The 5,679-nt window shown below is 50.9% G+C and overlaps 1 protein-coding gene across 3 annotated transcripts in view; it reads right to left on the bottom strand.

Annotated features, from left to right (window-relative positions):
* Capg (capping actin protein, gelsolin like) overlaps window positions 1-5,679 on the bottom strand; it is a 19,956-nt gene that overhangs the window by 13,036 nt on the left and 1,241 nt on the right. The window contains exon 1 of one of the 3 annotated variants that reach the window (XM_005364730.3): window positions 1,990-2,026. The exons of 1 other annotated variant lie outside the window; for it this stretch is intronic. The gene's annotated coding sequence lies outside the window, so the exon portion shown is untranslated. Of the gene's footprint in view, window positions 1-1,702; window positions 1,745-1,989; window positions 2,027-5,679 lie in introns of those variants that run through there. One more of the 3 variants, XM_005364729.3, reaches the window with a different exon arrangement.

The following is a 5,679-nucleotide window of genomic DNA, read 5'->3' on the forward strand; positions in this document are numbered from 1 at the left end:
AGAGAGAGAGAGAGAGAGAGAGAGAGAGAGAGAGAGAGAGAGAGAGAGAGGAAGATGGCACCAGGCAGTCTCTTTTATATATCTTCCTTTCGGAGTGGCAGGAGTGCTGGCACCAAGCCCAAGGTCAAGGGGCACAGCTAAAAAGCATTCTACCACTGAGCTATGTCATAGCTGGTCACCTCTGTTGAAGACTCGTTTTCCCCACTGGGCCATAGTGGGGCATGAGTTTTAGGGACTGGCTCTCTCCCTGAGACTATAAAGCACCTTTGGAGCAGGAGGAAGAGTTTGCCTGTCTACCTTTGCGCACATCTGATTGCATCCAAACAATGTGTTCAATTGCCTTGATTTGCTGAGCCTCAGTTATCGGAGTAGATGAAACCAGAGAGATAGCCTAGGATTTCAGTGCTGGGGGCACTGCTAGGAGCAGCCTTAAGGCAGAAAGGCAGGGGTGAAGAGACCCATCAGACTGTCCTGATTGTGGGGGAGGTGGCCAATCTTGGCCCTTAGAATAACCTGATGGACACCCTGGGGTCACTCCCACCTTCAACAATGTGCTTGACCCCATCAATGACCTAACTGTGCACCAGTGACCCAGTACTGAGGAAAACCTGGGCTATTTTTGCCCTCCTCAGACTCCAATTCTCAACAGGATGGTTTGTTTGTGTGGAAGCGTCACCCCAGCCCCTGGCATCCATATACCCAAAGAGTCTGGAATGTTCGGGTGGAAGTTCCATCCCAAGGTCCCTCCCCTGGGAGTTGCCTCAGTCTAGACCCCACCTCCAAGAAAGCCTGCCAAACAGTGACCCCTCCCCAAAGATGCTCAAGACCACTCCCCACACCGGGTATTTAAACTGCCCCCCCAGAGAATAAATACTTGGTTTTCTGGTCTTCCTTCCTGCCTCCTCTGTGAGGGGCTGGAGAGCCACCCCACCCAGTAGTGTTAGTATCCATTAAACCTGGGCTTTTTCTAATTCGGTTTGATTTGGTCTGATTTGAATTATTGCGTAGGCGGACAGGCTTATTAGGATGCAAAACTTTTCCCACTTTCCCTCACAGTCCCTCTCACACGGTTAACTGTGACCTGAAATAGCACCAGCCCTAGGGAGGGAGGGGACTGTCCACATATGAAAGCAGGGACCTTCTGGACTGTGACCCATGCTCCTTAGAAGTGGGGACAGCAGTGGCTCTGGACACCCAGAACACTGCTCTTTCCCCACACCAAGCAGAACCCACTCTCCACTCTACCTTCTTCTCTGTCCACACCATTCCCCGCATGGTCCGCTGCTGGGGGCTGGCTGGATGCCCCTCAAGTAGCTGGACCTACCTTGCCTCTTCCCAAGCCCCTTCAGTCCAGCTGTCTACACCTAGGCCAGTGCTATCTTGGGGACAGCCACTGCCAGATCTGAGCTCACCCCCTGACTGACGGCCTTTGGGGATCTCTCAGAAGGTCTGACACCACCTCCTACAGACCAGGATGAACCCAGACCCCCTAGCACCTCCCTGCAACTGGAACACATCCACCACCACCCAGCCTCTCTGCAGCTGCAGAACTGCAGTCCGACAACAGCCTCAGCCTGATTTATGCCTAGGGGCATCACTCCTGACTTCCCAGACCCTAGCAGCCAGCCCTCCCCTAACCAGTTCTCCCTGTCCACCCAAGAGGGTCCAGCTAGCCCATCTCCAGGAGCCCATTCCACGTTACCTCTCCACAGGCCTTTTCTTCTCAGACTCTTGTCTGCCTGCTCACTTCCCTCTTCTCGGCAGAGTTGTCCCACCCACCTGCCCCACCCAAGGGAAGGCTCAGGGCTCTGAGGTCCAAGGACTCAGGGAAGCAAACTCTGAGACTCAGCTGGCCCGCTGACAGAAAGCTGTTTCTCAGACGTGGCCACTGGAAGGCTAGAGCCCACTGGTCTCCTCACAGCGGCCTCAGGCAGGGCAGCTTCTGAACAACCTCAAGTCAGACAAGCAAGGGGGCCCCATTCCACTCACCAGCCCGGACAGGCACTTCTGCACAGACGAAGCTGCACTCCCCTGCTGTGGCTGGTTAGTCACATTTCCTGGGTTGGGTCACTGGCTCTGCACTAACTTTTCCTCCTCCCCATGATTAGTTTGTCTCATTACCATGAGTACATGTGTTTTTTCTTTTTTTTTTCTTTTTGGGCGGGGGTAGGGGGGAGGCAGGGGTTTCGAGACAGGGTTTCTCTGTGTAGCTTTGGAGTCTGTCCTGGAGCTCACTCTGTAGACCAGGCTGGCCTTGGACTCACAGAGATCCGCCTGCCTCTGCCTGCCAAGTGCTGTGCCACTTTTTTTTTCTTTTTTGAAGCAAAGTTCCAAGACAGTGAGTGTTTGGGGCCCTGACACATTCTGGTTGGTTTGGGGGTGTGTCTATTTTCATTTGGGTATTTTGTTTTTGAGACAAGCACTCTTGTAGCCAAGGCTATCCTCTAAATTATGAGGCAGCTCAAGCTGGCCTTGAACTCCTGACTCCCCTGCTTCCTGAGTGCTGGGATTACAGGTGTGTACCAGCATGCCCAAATGTCTCTCTGTTACTGAGAGAGTCCTACTTTTTTTTTTAAATTTATTTATTATGTATACAACGTTCTGCCTCCACACGCCAGAGGAGGGCGCCAGATCTCTTTACAGATGGTTTGGAGCCACCATGTGGTTGATGGGGATTGAACTCAGGACCTCCGGAAGAGCACACAGTGCTCTTAAACTCTGAGCCATATCTCCAGCCTTTTTTTTTTTTTTTTTTTTGGTTTTTCGAGACACGGTTTCTCTGTAGCTTTGGTGCCCGTCCCGGAACTAGCTCTTGTAGACCAGGCTGGCCTCAAACTCCCAGAGATCTGCCTGCCTCTGCCTCTCAAGTGCTGGGATCAAAGGCATGCGCCACCACTGCCCAGCGAGACAGTCCTGCTTTAGAGCCTAGGCTACTATGAAACTCAATATGTATTGCAGGTTGGCCTTGAATTCATGACAACCCTCCTGCTTCTGCTTCCAGAGCACTAGGATTCCATACACCAAGGCATCACCCCAGTTGCCTTGACACATTTAATGCAGTCTCTCCATGCCCCAAACACCAAAGAGTACCCCTCCCTCAGCAGGTCGTGGTGACTCATATCTTTTTTTAAAATATTTATTTATTATGTATACAATATTCTGTCTGTGGGTATGCCTGCAGGCCAGAAGAGGGCACCAGACCACATTACAGATGGTTGTGAGCCACAATGTGGTTGCTGGGAATTGAACTCAGGACCTTTGGAAGAGCAGGCAATGCTCTTAACCTCTGAGCCATCTCTTCAGCCCTCACATCTTTTTTTTAAAATAATTATTTACTTTTATTTTATGTACATTGGAATTTTGCCTACATGTATCTCTGTGTGAGGGTGTCAGATTTTGAAGTTATAGACAGTTGTTAGCTGCCATGCGGGTGCTGGAAATAGAACCTGGGTCCTCTAGAAGAGCAGTCAGTACTCTTAACCACTGAGCCATCTCTCCGGCCCCTGTGGCTCACATCTTTAATTCCAGCACTCAGGAGGCAAAGGAGGTGGAACTCTGAGTTCAAGGCCAGCCAAAACTACTAATCAAGGTCCTGGACGGCCAGGACCACACAGAAAAACCTTGTCTCAATAAACCAAAATAAATAAATAAATAATGAAAACATACGCTGCCCCCTCGTGCCGCTCCTTTACCAGGTGCCCACTGCCACACAGTCTTGGCACTGGGGGTCTCAGGGAGAGCGACAGAATTAGCGTGGTCAGGATGTGGTGGCACCAGCAGGATGTGGTGGCACCAGCAGGATGTGGTGGCACCAGCAGGATGTGGTGGCACACACCGTCAAAGCAGCACGTGAAAGGCAGAGACTGGAGAATCAGAAGTGGAGAGAGTCACCCTCGGCTACATAGAGAGTTCAGAGCCAGCCCAGGGCACATAAGACCCTGGAGCCCCTCCTGAGCCCCTCAAAAAAGAAGCACATAAGCATGATCAAAGCCAGCCAGAATTAAAGAACAAAACCGTGTCTCAAAGAAAAAAGAAGCAGAGACAGAGGGAGTAGGGTTTCAGGCTACACCCGAGGCAACAGTATCCCCTTGCAGTCAATCTGGTCTAACTTGCTGGCCCCATGAAGGACCCTGGGGCACAGCCCCAAGTCACATAGGAAGCAGGAGACTGAGCCAAGGAGGCTCCGATTCCCTTCTGAATCTCTAGCCCAGTGGTTCTTACCCTTCCTAATGCTGCGACCCTTTAACACCGGTTCTCGTCATGGTGACCCCCAACCATGAAATTATTTCCTTGCTACTTCATACCTGTACTTTTGCTACTGTTATGAATCTAAATGTTTTTTGGAAATAAGTTTGTCAAAGGGGGCGTGACCCACAGGTTGAGAACCTCTTGCCCTAGAGGGAGGAAGAGCAGAGTCTGTGTGAAGCCCTGGAGAGTCAGCACCCAGTGGGCAGCCACACCTGGGTGGCTCAGTGAACAGGGACTCTGGAGGCCTGTCCTGGAAGAGTGCTGGTCAACAGTCTGTTCCAGACAGGACTTAGCACTCAGAGACAAGGCCCTGGTCTTGATAATGCAACAGGGCCAGAAGCAAGCCTTCGCAACTATCCGACCATCACACCAATCTGAGTATATGCTGCTAGGGGAAATCCCAGAGAAAACAGAGTACTGAGTGGATGTGAGGAGTTTGCTTGTTTGAGACAGAGCCTCGATCCATAGCCCACGCCGGCCTCAAACTTTCAATCCTCCTGTCTTTATTTCTCCACCTTCCGAGTGCTGGGATTACAGGCGTGCAATACCGTGCCCTCTAGATGCATGTATTCCGTGTGCTACAATATCACCAGGGCAAGAATTAAATGCTTTCTCAAGATATTAAGTGGAGCCAATGGAATGGCTCAGTGGATAAAAGCACTTGCTGATGACCGGAGTTCAGTCCCTAGAACCTATAGTAATAGGACAGAATGGGGGCTGGAGAGGTGGCTCAGAGGTTAAGAGCACTGACTGCTCTTCCAGAGGTCCCTGAGTTCAATTTCCAGCAACCACATGGTGACTCACAACCATCTGTAATGAGATCTGATGCTCTCTTCTGGACTTCAGGAACACATGCAAGCAGGACACTGTGTACGTAATAAATAAATAAATCTTAAAGAAAAAAAAAAGGACAGAATGAACTCCTCAACTCCTCAAAGATGTCCTCTAGGGCTGGAGAGATGCCTCAGAGGTCAAGAACACTTGCTGCTCTTCCAAAAGACTGGAGTTTCGTTCCCAGAAGTCATGTCTGGCACCTCACAACTGCCTACAACTCTAGCTCTAGGGGGTCTGACTCCCTCTTCTGGCCTCCGAGAACACTGCACTCACATTTGCATACGCAGATAGACACACTATACTGATTGGGTTTCCTCAAGTTGACACAAATCTAGACATATCTGGGAAGAGGGATTCCTAATTGAGAAAATGCCTCCATAAGATTGGCCTGTAGGCAAGTCTGTGGCGTGTAACACCTTGATTGAAGATATAGGAGGGTCCAGCGCACTGTGGGCAGAGTTGCCCTTGAGCACTTGGTCTTGGACAGTATAAGAAAGTAGACTGAGCCAGGCGATGGTGGCGCGGGCCTTTAATCCCAGCACTCGGGAGGCAGAGGCAGGCGGATCTCTGTGAGTTCGAGGCCAGCCTGGTCTACAA

This window comes from Microtus ochrogaster (assembly GCF_000317375.1).
Source record: "Microtus ochrogaster isolate Prairie Vole_2 chromosome 14 unlocalized genomic scaffold, MicOch1.0 chr14_random_3, whole genome shotgun sequence".
NCBI lineage: Eukaryota > Metazoa > Chordata > Mammalia > Rodentia > Cricetidae > Microtus > Microtus ochrogaster.